The sequence below is a fragment of the Amphibalanus amphitrite genome, unplaced genomic scaffold (assembly GCF_019059575.1).
Source record: "Amphibalanus amphitrite isolate SeventyFive unplaced genomic scaffold, NRLGWU_Aamphi_draft 001083F_arrow, whole genome shotgun sequence".
NCBI lineage: Eukaryota > Metazoa > Arthropoda > Thecostraca > Balanomorpha > Balanidae > Amphibalanus > Amphibalanus amphitrite.
Window position 1 is genome coordinate 194446 of NW_024882577.1, and position 13794 is coordinate 208239.

At 60.0% G+C, this 13794-nt stretch overlaps 1 long non-coding RNA gene across 5 annotated transcripts; it reads right to left on the reverse strand.

The window, feature by feature from the left end:
* Nucleotides 1-871: 871 nt before the first annotated feature.
* Nucleotides 872-13629, reverse strand: LOC122369913. 5 transcript variants are annotated; one of them, XR_006254494.1, is made up of 6 exons: nt 13558-13592; nt 12993-13058; nt 4927-5292; nt 4296-4468; nt 2300-2500; nt 872-2101 (listed from the first exon to the last, which is right to left on the reverse strand). It is a non-coding gene; the product is annotated as an uncharacterized LOC122369913 (long non-coding RNA). The 5 variants fall into 5 exon arrangements; XR_006254491.1 differs by having other exon boundaries at nt 4296-4537; XR_006254495.1 differs by lacking the exon at nt 12993-13058 and having other exon boundaries at nt 4296-4537; nt 13558-13629.
* Between the last annotated feature and the right edge of the window lie 165 nt (nt 13630-13794).

Here is a 13794-nt window from a genome sequence, read left to right on the forward strand (position 1 = left end):
ATTTTTGTTAAAACGTAAATCACCCCTCAACTTTGTCTTCTGAATTTAATGGTAAAATTTCTAAGCTCGGCAAGCCTTAGAAAAGCCAGAATGAGTATTTAGAAAACGAGCATTTGTATTCCAATATGGCTGACAGGTAGGTATTGTGGCGCATCAATGACATAATTGACGCGTAAAATGTAAACAAACTGCATGCTTCCAAATGAAGCAATTCCTTTACAAATCGATCGATTTTACTATTTCCTTCATAGATAGTGGCCGTTTAATGTCTATTGATGGATTACGAGTCTACGACCTCATACCTATCTTCATAACGGGCCAGTGACCCCTGATATAAGCCCTTGGTGGATGAATGACCTCTAACCTTTTCTAGTACCTACAGGTCACACACATTCGACCTATCCCCGAAGATCGCTAACCATAGGTGTCACTTCAACTTGAGCTCTCACATCTCCTAACTCAGATCTGACCTGAACTGAGATGAATGACGCGTCACGGGCCTCTGACCTCCGTCATGTGGGTCATTGACCTTTGACGTACCCAGAAAGGAATCACTTACCTGACATGTTAAAAGGACCAGTGACCTCTGATTTGTCTGAACTCTCGCCCGTGTGCGGTGTGCGGGTGAAGGTGCCGGAGGTACGTTGGAACCCCGCCCGCCGCCGTTCGGGCCCCTGATGGGAGTTAGAGCTTCGCGGAAAAAACGAGTGTATTGCGAGCGTTACGAGTTATCTTAGGATAACCAGTTTTAGTCCTGGGTCAGTGACCTCAGTTGACCTCGTATGACCTGCACACCAATATGACCTGCTTTCACATACGTCACAGACATTATTCCATAAAGATGACTCAGTCGTTTTCATCTCATTGTCACTTTGTAGGTCGCACCATTTATTGATGAACCAAGTTAGATAACCCGACGACTTCACGTGAGGATACATAGTAACATGTCACAATCGGCATTAAGCAGCCTCGCCTCGGCAAACACTGACGAATAGAAAACACTCCCCAGTCCCCACGCCTCCGCCAGTGATAATAAAGCCTACAAAACGTTAACTGGTCAACTCCGAGCAGTCGCGCAGCACTAGTCAATCAATGAGTACATTGCGACGCCGTCAACATGGGCGGGTCCCGTGGTGGACAGTGTCAAGTCGTGCTTAGCTACGATACGTAACATAAGATACGGCCGCGCCCGTACAGATCACCCGCGCCGTACGGCCCCAAACACGACCAAACACTGGCGGCGGTACACGGGCTCGCTCGGACCGCTCCAGTCGCTGCTGGGTGACTGAAGTCACTTCAAGCTGAGCTCAACACAGCAGAGATCCCACCTGAGCGTCCGGCGGCGACGGCGAGGTGCCGTCTCACCGGGCTGGCCAGCAGACTGAGGCAGCTGGCGCACGGCAGCGTACCGTGCTCATATTGCGCCGGCACCACGCCGATGGCACCTCGCAACACGAGCTGAACAGCTCCGTCCGGTACTCGAGCACCTTGCGGCTGTCGCGGTAGCGTTTGAACACATTAAGTGGGTTCATGTCCTCTGTTGTTGTTGTTGTTGTTGTTGTTGTTGTTGTTTCCCTCCAGCCCTAGGGCGTATCCTGCCGGCTCTGGAGGGGGACGAAGGCGGCACCCAGGGCCGCTACTGCGTCGATGCTGCGCAGGTCCTCGTGGGTCGGGTGTATAGTTCCGAGCACTCGGAACCGGCAGTTGCACCAGGGCGGGACACCGCATCAGCGCGTGGGCCGAGGTGTCTGCTTCCTCACGACAGAGCCCACACCGGCAGTTGGCGATACCAGCCGTCGGGCCAGGCCGCTCTGGTCCTCGCACGCGCCAGCCTTGCCGCTGCTCTCTGGATCGTTCTGGTGTCCAGTGGTGTGTGTCTGAGTTCTGGTCCAGGGCGGAGGTCTCCTCCGCCAGGGTGTCTGCCCTCTCATTTCCAGGAAGGCCGCAATGCGAGGGGACCCACTGGAGGTGAATGGGTCGTCCCGCGGACGACGGCGGCTGGTTGTACGAGTGGTGCGCGGTGACGTGGTGGCCCCCGACGCCGGCCGCCGCCGCACAGCGTGCGACAGGATGTTGTTGCCTGTTGGTGCCATACCTACTCCTGTGGCAAGCAACAGAATCAGAGCGTCAGCAGGGGCGCATGTGATCAACAACGCTGGATATTCGCATATTATTTCAACAGACAAAGAGAAAAACAGCACAGGAGAAGAATGAATAGCAACCATAGCAGCCCTTTCCCTGACGTCCACACGCATGTAGTTGGATTCACCCTATCTGAAGGGTCAGGCCGCCAGCTCACCTCGGTGGGCGGCTGGTGACTCGGTTTGGGCGGCGCGCCGGGCGCCGTCGGCAGCGGCGGTGGCGGTGGCTGCTGCTGCTGGGGCTGCGGCGGCGGCGTCGGTACCACTGTGTCCGAGTAGGTCTGGAAGCCGCCAGTGGGCGTGTGCACCGCGCTGTGGTCACCTAGCCCGGCGCCATCATCGAGACGTGTAGGTACCTACTGCCGGCGAGAGCATGCCAATCAGCGTCATGATGGTTGTATGAGCAGTGGCGAAACGAAGCTTAAGTAATGAACAATACGGGGTCAGTTAATCAGGCCATATGAAACTCAGCAGAACTAGAATTTGCATTTCCCTACAAGATACAAAAATAAAACAGCTTTAAAACATAATTTTCATCAAAAGTCACTACAAACAGGTACACAAAACTACCATTAAATCGAACATCTCAACAAAACTCAGTTTAGATGACTACCGGGTGTTGCAGCTAAATTGGGACAAAGTTCGTAACCTAATCACAATTTTGTTATTTGGAGGATATGGCTGAAAATTTGACATGATACTATTTCAACAATGCTCTTTCACGTGCTAATATTTTTGATGCACGAAAACCGATAACAGTCATGGAGGAACAGCGTAGATGTACAGTTGCTGAATTAGTTCGCGCTGGACAAAGCGCGAAAGAGATCGTTATCGCAACAGGATACCCGAAGTCTACGGTATATCGCACTGTCGCTACTATGGACGGTGGAGGAGATGTCAGTAGACGTCCCCATGCGCCGCGAAGTGACCGCAAACGGAATCCTCGGTTTCTCGCGGGCTTGAAAAGGTCTATTGAGGCCAAACCAGGTGTCTCAATGCGTAAGCTAGCGCGAGACCGAAGGGTGAGCAAAAGCACCATTAGCAGGGCTGTCAAGGAGAACCTCGGGATGAGGTCGTATAGTAGGAAACGGCAGAACCTTCTGACGGAGCGTCTAAAAGCGTTACGGAAGGAGAGGGTCCCGATGGTTCTGAACCAGCTCAAGAACCATGGAGGAGACGTGAGAGTCTTTGTGGACGAAAAGAAGTTTGTGGTAGACGAAGTTGCCAACCGCCGGAACTCAAGAGTCATCGCCTCGAACCCCGGTGATGTTCCACCAGTGATGATAAGCAAAAATCCAGCCTCTGTGATGGTGTTCGGAGCCGTCGCGAGCGACGGTCGCGTCATGCCCCCTCACTTCATACCTGCTGGAGAAAGAATCGGCGCAGAGGAGTATCTGGCCATCTTAGAAGAAGTGCTTTTGCCCTGGATGGCGAAGTACTACGACCTGAAGAAAGTCACACTTGTACAGGACTCGGCTCCAGCTCATGCTTCCCGGAGGGTGCAGGATTTCCTTAGTCGGAAGATCCCTCTGTATGTCCCAAAGGATACGTGGCCTCCAAACTCACCCGACCTAAATCCGTGCGACTTTTGGATGTGGAGCGCGATTGAGGAGAGGTCCAACGCACGTGCCCATGACAGCATCTCGAGCCTCAAGAAGTCCATCAAGAAGGCAGCCAGCAGCATCGATCCTATGGAGGCTCAGCGCGCGTGCGGCGCGTTCCGACGCCGCCTGGAGATGGTGAAGGAGGCTCATGGTGGCCACATTGAGTGAGAGGGTAGAGAACATGTGCGTCAATACACGTTCAAAGTTTGAAAGCTCTGTCTCTTCATTCTACTGAGTTATGCCACTTTAAGTGTAAGCGGGAAAAATTCCCAATTTAGCTGCAACACCCTGTATATTGCGCTAAAAAATGACTATATTAGATTGACTATATGTACAGAGAGAAACGGGAGTCAGACACTCGACAGGGGACAGCGGCGGCTGCAGGACAGGGAACGGCAGCGCTCGCCGCTTGGTCAAATTAAACGTGTTCAAAATTGCGTAAGGTGACGTTCGTTTTTGCAGACGATACAAATAGCAAATAAGTAAAGTTGAGAATATGTAAGAGCAAGAACAGCATAAGTATGACATAAGACAGCCAGCTTTAACTTACTTTTGCGCCTTGAACTCCTTCATTATATCGAGGAAGTCGTTGTGGACCTGTGGGTTGTTCTGGAACTTGGACTTGACCTGGTTCTGGTAGGAGAGCACGTCTTCCACCTTGAGTCGGTGGTAGCTGGGCTGAACAGCGCCGGCATCGGCGTCGGCGGCGGCGGCTTCCCGTCGCTGTCGGCACCCATCACCATGGCGGCTGCCGTCATATTCGGCTGGTAGGCGATCGGCCCGGTCGTCTGCCTGACAGGAGGTACGGTACATACGGGTCGGAAGCGGTTAGAGGAGAAGACAGCGTCAGGTAGGGCGGTTGGGAGGACGAGGGTCGCTCGAACAGTGCAGGGTTCATGTTTCGGTTTTATCCGAATAAGCCATCGGTTCCGCAATTTGGCCAAAAAAGGTGCAGACAGAATGCATGAATATCCAGACATTCACCGGATCAACCAGTTACATATCTGAGTCTGCTTCAACACTCAAGCAAAGCCGCATATCCCACAGCATTACGAAATAAGCATGAGTGTGGGATTGGGGCCCAGACCAACTAGGGACCACGTCCGATCCTTCAGTCTTGGGCGGGACTCTTTTCAGCGCGCTGACACTGTGAAGTAGCCGAGTCGGCCGCCGGGACTCACCTGGGGCGCAGAGGAGTGCGGCACCGGCCCAGCGGCGGTAGAGGCCGGTTCTTCGCTGGCGCCGGCAGAGTACTGCAACGAGCCACCGCCGCCTTCACTCTTCACCTAGAGGTTCTCGCCGTAGGCAGCGTGCACCGGATAGGCGCCGAGGCCCGCCGCCAGCGACCCATGCTGGTTCTACATGATGCCGTCTAAGGCGCCGTCAGCCGCGCCAGGCTCGGCTGGGCGGGCAGACTGGGCGACGAGAAGGGGCGGCTCGGCGGGAGAGCGGCGCACCGGCGGCACCACGCAAACCACGGCTGACGAACCGTCACTACTCTCCGGCGACTCCTGGCGCTTCATCACATTCTCGACACGGCACAGAAACTGCGGGCACACGGACACATACCGACCACACGTCAGCCGTCCGGCGCCGCCGCTCTACCGACCACGGACTGCCGCAGGGCAGGGGCAGGGCAGGGGCAGGGGCAGGGCAGGGCAGGGCAGGGCAGGGCAGGGCAGGGCAGGGCAGGGCAGGGCAGGGCAGGGCAGGGCAGGGCAGGGCAGGGCAGGGCAGGGCAGGGCAGGGCAGGGCAGGGCAGGGCAGGGCAGGGCAGGGCAGGGCAGGGCAGGGCAGGGCAGGGCAGGGCAGGGCAGGGCAGGGCAGGGCAGGGCAGGGCAGGGCAGGGCAGGGCAGGGCAGGGCAGGGCAGGGCAGGCAGGGCAGGGCAGGGCAGGGCAGGGCAGGGCAGGGCAGGGCAGGGCAGGGCAGGGCAGGGCAGGGCAGGGCAGGGCAGGGCAGGGCAGGGCAGGGCAGGGCAGGGCAGGGCAGGGCAGGGCAGGGCAGGGCAGGGCAGGGCAGGGCAGGGCAGGGCAGGGCAGGGCAGGGCAGGGCAGGGCAGGGCAGGGCAGGGCAGGGCAGGGCAGGGCAGGGCAGGGCAGGGCAGGGCAGGGCAGGGCAGGGCAGGGCAGGGCAGGGCAGGGCAGGGCAGGGCAGGGCAGGGCAGGGCAGGGCAGGGCAGGGCAGGGCAGGGCAGGGCAGGGCAGGGCAGGGCAGGGCAGGGCAGGGCAGGGCAGGGCAGGGCAGGGCAGGGCAGGGCAGGGCAGGGCAGGGCAGGGCAGGGCAGGGCAGGGCAGGGCAGGGCAGGGCAGGGCAGGGCAGGGCAGGGCAGGGCAGGGCAGGGCAGGGCAGGGCAGGGCAGGGCAGGGCAGGGCAGGGCAGGGCAGGGCAGGGCAGGGCAGGGCAGGGCAGGGCAGGGCAGGGCAGGGCAGGGCAGGGCAGGGCAGGGCAGGGCAGGGCAGGGCAGGGCAGGGCAGGGCAGGGCAGGGCAGGGCAGGGCAGGGCAGGGCAGGGCAGGGCAGGGCAGGGCAGGGCAGGGCAGGGCAGGGCAGGGCAGGGCAGGGCAGGGCAGGGCAGGGCAGGGCAGGGCAGGGCAGGGCAGGGCAGGGCAGGGCAGGGCAGGGCAGGGCAGGCAGGGCAGGGCAGGGCAGGGCAGGGCAGGGCAGGGCAGGGCAGGGCAGGGCAGGGCAGGGCAGGGCAGGGCAGGGCAGGGCAGGGCAGGGCAGGGCAGGGCAGGGCAGGGCAGGGCAGGGCAGGGCAGGGCAGGGCAGGGCAGGGCAGGGCAGGGCAGGGCAGGGCAGGGCAGGGCAGGGCAGGGCAGGGCAGGGCAGGGCAGGGCAGGGCAGGGCAGGGCAGGGCAGGGCAGGGCAGGGCAGGGCAGGGCAGGGCAGGGCAGGGCAGGGCAGGGCAGGGCAGGGCAGGGCAGGGCAGGGCAGGGCAGGGCAGGGCAGGGCAGGGCAGGGCAGGGCAGGGCAGGGCAGGGCAGGGCAGGGCAGGGCAGGGCAGGGCAGGGCAGGGCAGGGCAGGGCAGGGCAGGGCAGGGCAGGGCAGGGCAGGGCAGGGCAGGGCAGGGCAGGGCAGGGCAGGGCAGGGCAGGGCAGGGCAGGGCAGGGCAGGGCAGGGCAGGGCAGGGCAGGGCAGGGCAGGGCAGGGCAGGGCAGGGCAGGGCAGGGCAGGGCAGGGCAGGGCAGGGCAGGGCAGGGCAGGGCAGGGCAGGGCAGGGCAGGGCAGGGCAGGGCAGGGCAGGGCAGGGCAGGGCAGGGCAGGGCAGGGCAGGGCAGGGCAGGGCAGGGCAGGGCAGGGCAGGGCAGGGCAGGGCAGGGCAGGGCAGGGCAGGGCAGGGCAGGGCAGGGCAGGGCAGGGCAGGGCAGGGCAGGGCAGGGCAGGGCAGGGCAGGGCAGGGCAGGGCAGGGCAGGGCAGGGCAGGGCAGGGCAGGGCAGGGCAGGGCAGGGCAGGGCAGGGCAGGGCAGGGCAGGGCAGGGCAGGGCAGGGCAGGGCAGGGCAGGGCAGGGCAGGGCAGGGCAGGGCAGGGCAGGGCAGGGCAGGGCAGGGCAGGGCAGGGCAGGGCAGGGCAGGGCAGGGCAGGGCAGGGCATGCAGTGAGAGGCGGCGAGATGCAGTGAGAGACAGTGAGAAGCGGTGAGAGGCAGTGAGAGGCAGGGCATGAGGCGGTGAGAAGCAGTGAGCAAAGGAAGGCAGTCAGAGGCAGTGACAGGCGGTGAGAGGCAGTCAGTGAGCAGAGGCAGGCAGTCAGAGGCAGGAAAGGAGGCAGTGAGAGGCGGTGAGAGGCAGTGAGAGGCGGTGAGAGGCAGTCAGAGGCAGGAAAGGAGGCAGTGAGAGGCGGTGAGAGGCAGTGAGAGGCGGTGAGAGGCAGTGAGAGGCGATGGGAGGCAGTCAGTGAGCAGAGGTAGGCAGTCAGAGGCAGGGAAGGAGGCAGTGAGAAGAGGTGAGAGGCAGTGAGAGGCAGAGAGAGGCGACGAGAGGCGGTGAGAGGCAGTGAGAGGAGGTGAGAGGCAGTCCGTGAGCAGAGGAAGGCAGTGAGAGGCAGTGAGAGCCGAGAGGCGGTGAGAGGCAGTAGAGGCGATGAGAGGCAGTCAGTGAGCAGAGGTAGGCAGTCAGAGGCAGGGAAGGAGGCAGTGAGAAGAGGTGAGAGGCAGTGAGAGGCAGAGAGAGGCGACGAGAGGCGGTGAGAGGCAGTGAGAGGAGGTGAGAGGCAGTCCGTGAGCAGAGGAAGGCAGTGAGAGGCAGTGAGAGCCGAGAGGCGGTGAGAGGCAGTAGAGGCGATGAGAGGCAGTCAGTGAGCAGAGGTAGGCAGTCAGGAGGCAGTGAGAGGCAGGGCAGGAGGCAGTGAGAGGCAGTGAGAGGTGGTGAGAGGCAGTGACATGCAGTGAGAGGCGGTGAGAGGCGGTGAGAGGCGGTGGGAGGCGATGAGAGGTTGTGACATGCAGTAAGAGGCGGTGAGAGGCAGTAGAGGCGGTGAGAGGCAGTCAGTGAGCAGAGGCAGGCAGTCTGAGGCAGGGCAGGAGGCAGTGAGAGGCGGTGAGAGGCAGTGAGAGGCGGCGAGAGGTGGTGAGAGGTAGTGACATGCAGTGAGAGGCAGTGAGAGGCGGTGAAAAGCAGTGAGAGGCAGGGAGAAGAAGTGAGAGGCAGTGAGAGGCGGTGAGAGGCAGTGAGAGGCAGTAGAAGCGGTGAGAGGCAGTCAGTGAGCAGAGCCAGGCAGTCAGAGGCAGGGCAGGAGGCAGTGAGAGGCGGTGAGAGGCAGTGAGAGGTGGTGAGAGGTAGTAGAGGCGGCGAGAGGCAGTCAGTGAGCAGAGGCAGGCAGTCAGAGGCAGGGCAGGAGGCAATGAGAGGCGGTCAGAGGCAGTGAGAGGCGGCGAGAGGTGGTGAGAGGTAGTGACATGCAGTGAGAGGCGGTGAGAAGCAGTGAGAGGCAGTGAGAAGAAGTTAGAGGCAGTGAGAGGAAGTTAGAGGCAGTGAGAGGCGGCGAGAGGCAGTGAGAGGCAGTAGAAGCGGTGAGACGCAGTCAGTGAGCAGAGCCAGGCAGTCAGAGGCAGGGCAGGAGGCAGTGAGAGGCGGTGAGAGGCAGTGAGAGGCGGTGAGAGGCAGTGAGAGACAATGAGAGGCGGTGAGAGGCGGTGAGAGGAAGTAAGAGGCAGTGAGAGGCAGTAGAGGCGATGAGAGTCAGTCAGTGAGCAGAGGTAGGCAGTCAGAGGCAGGGCAGGAGGCAGTGAGAGGCAGTGAGAGGTGGTGAGAGGCAGTGACATGCAGTGAGAGGCGGTGAGAGGCGGTGAGAGGCAGTGGGAGGCGATGAGAGGTTGTGACATGCAGTAAGAGGCGGTGAGAGGCAGTAGAGGCGGTGAGAGGCAGTCAGTGAGCAGAGGAAGGCAGTCAGAGGCAGGACAGGAGGCAGTGAGAGGCAGCGAGAGGTGGTGAGAGGTAGTGGCATGCGGTGAGAGGCAGTAGAGGCGATGAGAGGCAGTCACTGAGCAGAGGTAGGCAGTCAGAGGCAGGGCAGGAGGCAGTGAGAGGCAGTGAGAGGTGGTGAGAGGCAGTGAGAGGTGGCGAGAGGTGGTGAGAGGCAGTGACATGCAGTGAGAGGCAGTGAGAGGCGGTGAGAGGCAGTGAGAGGCAGTAGAGGCGGTGAGAGGCAGTCAGTGAGCAGATTCAGGCAATCAGAAGCAGGGCAGGAGGCAGTGAGAGGCGGTGAGAGGCAGTGAGAGGTGGCGAGAGGTGGTGAGAGGTATTGACATGCAGTGAGAGACAGTGAGAGGTGGTGAGAGGCAGTGACATGCAGTGAGAGGCGGTGAGAGGCGGTGAGAGGCGGCGAGAGGTGGTGAGAGGTAGTGACATGCGGTGAGAGGCAGTAGAGGCGGTGAGAGGCAGTCAGTGAGCAGAGGCAGGCAGTCAGAGGCAGGGCAGGAGGCAGTGAGAGGCAGTGAGAGGTGGTGAGAGGCAGTGAGAGGCGGCGAGAGGTGGTGAGAGGCAGTGACATGCAGTGAGAGGCGGTGAGAGGCAGTGAGAGACAATGAGAGGCGGTGAGAGGCGGTGAGAGAAAGTAAGAGGCAGTGAGAGGCAGTGAGAGGCAGTGAGAGGCGGTGAGAGGCAGTGAGACAATGAGAGGCGGTGAGAGGCGGTTGGAAGCGGTGGGAGGCGGTGGGAGGCGGTGAGAGGCTGTGACATGCAGTGAGAGGCGGCGAGAGGCAGTGAGAGGCGTTGAGAGGAAGTCAGTGAGCAGAGGCAGGCAGTCAGAGGCAGGGAAGGAGGCAGTGAGAAGAGGTGAGAGGCAGTGAGAGGCGGCGAGAGGCAGAGAGAGGCGGCGAGAGGCAGTGACATGCAGTGAGAGACAGTGAGAGGCGGTGAGAGGCAGTGAGAGGCAATAGAGGCGGTGAGAGGCAGTCAGTGAGCAGATTCAGGCAGTCAGAAGCAGGGCAGGAGGCAGTGAGAGGCGGTGAGAGGCAGTGAGAGGCGGCGAGAGGTGGTGAGAGGTAGTGACATGCAGTGAGAGGCAGTGAGAGGTGGTGAGAGGCAGTGACATGCAGTGAGAGGCGGTGAGAGGCGGTGAGAGGCAGTGGGAGGCGATGAGAGGTTGTGACATGCAGTAAGAGGCGGTGAGAGGCAGTAGAGGCGGTGAGAGGCAGTCAGTGAGCAGAGGCAGGCAGTCAGAGGCAGGACAGGAGGCAGTGAGAGGCAGTGAGAGGCGGCGAGAGGTGGTGAGAGGTAGTGGCATGCGGTGAGAGGCAGTAGAGGCGATGAGAGGCAGTCACTGAGCAGAGGTAGGCAGTCAGAGGCAGGGCAGGAGGCAGTGAGAGGCGGCGAGAGGTGGTGAGAGGCAGTGACATGCAGTGAGAGGCGGTGAGAGGCAGTGAGAGACAATGAGAGGCGGTGAGAGGCGGTGAGAGGCGGTGGAAGGCGCTGAGAGGCTGTGACATGCAGTGAGAGGCGGCGAGAGGCAGTGAGAGGAAGTCATTGAGCAGAGGCAGGCAGCCAGAGGCAGGGAAGGAGGCAGTGAGAAGAGGTGAGAGGCAGTGAGAGGCAGAGAGAGGCGGCGAGAGGCGGTGAGAGCCAGTGACATGCAGTGAGAGGCAGTGAGAGGAAGTTAGAGGCAATGAGAGGCGGTGAGAGGTAGTGAGAGGCGGTGAGAGGCAGTCAGTGAGCAGAGGCAGGCAGTCAGAGGCAGGGCAGGAAGCAGTGAGAGGCGGTGAGAGGCGGTGAGAGGTGGTGGGAGGTAGTGACATGCAGTGAGAGGCAGTGAGAGGCAGTGAGAAGCAGTGAGAGGCAGTGAGAGGTGGTGAGTGGCGATGAGAGGCGGTGAGGGGCGGTGAGAGGCGGTGAGAGGGGTCAGTTTGCAGAGGCAGGTAGTCAGAGGCAGGGAAGGAGGCAGTGAGAAGAGGTGAGAGGCATTGAGAGGCGGTGAGAGGCGGCGAGAGGCGGTGAGAGGCAGTGACATGCAGTGAGAGGCAGTGAGAGGAAATTAGAGGCAATGAGAGGCAGTGAGAGGCAGTGAGAGGCGGTGAGAGGCAGTGAGAGGCAGTGAGAGGCGGTGAGAGGCGGCGAGAGGCAGTGAAAGGCGGTGAGAGGCAGTGAGACGCGGCGAGAGGCAGAAAGAGAGGCGGCGAGAGGCGGTGAGAGCCAGTGACATGCAGTGAGAGGCAGTGAGAGGAAGTTAGAGGCAATGAGAGGCGGTGAGAGGTAGTGAGAGGCGGTGAGAGGCAGTCAGTGAGCAGAGGCAGGCAGTCAGAGGCAGGGCAGGAGGCAGTGAGAGGCGGTGAGAGGCGGCGAGAAGTGGTGGGAGGTAGTGACATGCAGTGAGAGGCAGTGAGAGGCGGTGAGAAGCAGTGAGAGGCAGTGAGAGGTGGTGAGTGGCGATGAGAGGCGGTGAGGGGCGGTGAGAGGCGGTGAGAGGGGTCAGTGAGCAGAGGCAGGTAGTCAGAGGCAGGGAAGGAGGCAGTGAGAGGAAGTTAGAAGGCAATGAGAGGCAGTGAGAGGCAGTAAAGGCGGTGAGAGGCAGTCAGTGAGCAGAGGCAGGCAGTCAGAGGCAGGGCAGGAGGCATTGAGAGGCAGTGAGAGGCAGTGAGAGGCGCGAGAGGTGGTGAGAGGTAGTGACATGCAGTGAGAGGCGATGAGAGGCGGTGAGAAGCAGTGAGAGGCGGTGTGAGGCAGTAGAGGCGGTGAGAGGCAGTCAGTGAGCAGAGGCAGGCAGTCAGAGGCAGGGCAGGAGGCAGTGAGAGGCAGTGAGAGGCGGTGAGAGGCAGTGAGAGGTTGTGAGAGGCAGTCCGTGAGCAGAGGAAGGCAGTGAGAGGCGGCGAGAGGCGGTGAGAGGCAGTGAGAGGCAGTAGAGGCGATGAGAGGCAGTCAGTGAGCAGAGGTAGGCAGTCAGAGGCAGGGCAGGAGGCAGGGCAGGAGGCAGTGAGAGGCAGTGAGAGGTGGTGAGAGGCAGTGAGAGGCGGCGAGAGGTGGTGAGAGGCAGTGACATGCAGTGAGAGGCAGTGAGAGGAAGTTAGAGGCAATGAGAGGCGGTGAGAGGTAGTGAGAGGCGGTGAGAGGCAGTCAGTGAGCAGAGGCAGGCAGTCAGAGGCAGGGCAGGAGGCAGTGAGAGGCGGTGAGAGGCGGCGAGAGGTGGTGGGAGGTAGTGACATGCAGTGAGAGGCAGTGAGAGGCGGTGAGAAGCAGTGAGAGGCAGTGAGAGGTGGTGAGTGGCGATGAGAGGCGGTGAGGGGCGGTGAGAGGCGGTGAGAGGAAGTCAGTGAGCAGAGGCAGGTAGTCAGAGGCAGGGAAGGAGGCAGTGAGAAGAGGTGAGAGGCGGCGAGAGGCGGTGAGAGGCAGTGAGAGGCAGTGAGAGGCGGTGAGAGGCAGTAGAGGCAGTCAGTGAGCAGAGGCAGGCAGTCAGAGGCAGGGCAGGAGGAAGTGAGAGGCGGTGAGAGCCGGTGGGAGGCAGTGAGAGGCAGTCAGTGAGGAGAGGAAGGCAGGGGTTACATAACACCTGGAGTTACAGCATCCATATGAAAAACTCATACAAAAATTATGTGTGAATCAAGATTATTTGACAAAAGCTGCTCATCTTTAGCAACTACCTACTTTGCTGGCTGGTACAGTTTGTTATATGTCACATCACCCTAGGCCCTCTTAAAGCTAGTTAGGTCAGGTGCGGTCGCAACATTTTCTGCGAGGCCATTCCAGATGACGATGAGAATACATTGGGTGGAGAAAGATTGTAGACGAACATCTGGTGTAGCATGTGGCACGCATACCTTGTGACAATAGCCTTGAGTACAGTTCCAAAATTGGATAGTCTGCACATAGGAGCCTTCCTGCAACTGAATACAGAGGGGTGTTCGCGGGCATCGTAAACTGCTGAGTTCACTGTGTGTGGTATGTACAGCAAGCTTAGGGGTAGGGGAAGGGTAACCGGTTCTGATGTCACAGCTGCATGCCATGCGGTGGACGGCCTGTGGCCAGTCCCGACCGACCACAGCAGTTGCTGTGTGCGGTGACGGAAGAATGGCTTAGGGACGCAGTGGGCGGAGCTTAGAGCTTGTGTATGGTCCGACTGCACACAGGGCCCGTGAACAGCCCTCAGATAGGTCATAGGTATGCATAGGTTTCAAAAGTACCTATAATAATCAGCTAGCATAAAAACTCATTCTAAGAATTGTGGCTGATAACCCTGATTCTGAAGCCACGCCCATTCCATGGATCACACACATCATATCACCTTCACCTTAACTTACACACCACGGCATGTTATATCAATATGTTATATGTATATACCTACACTCAAGGCCCTATATACCCTTACCCAAGATTTACCCTTACCTACACCATGGAACCCATGGGCCTACACTACAAAATAAAATGAATATGGCGCGGTGCCTATTTACACGCGTCAATTATGTCATTGATGCGCCACAACACCTACCTGTCAGCCATATTGGAAAACAAATGCTCGTTTTTCTAAATACTCATTCTGGCTTTTCTAAGGCTTGCCGAGCTTAGAAAATTTTACCATTAAATTCAGAAGACAAAGTTGAGGGGTGATTTGAATTTTAACAA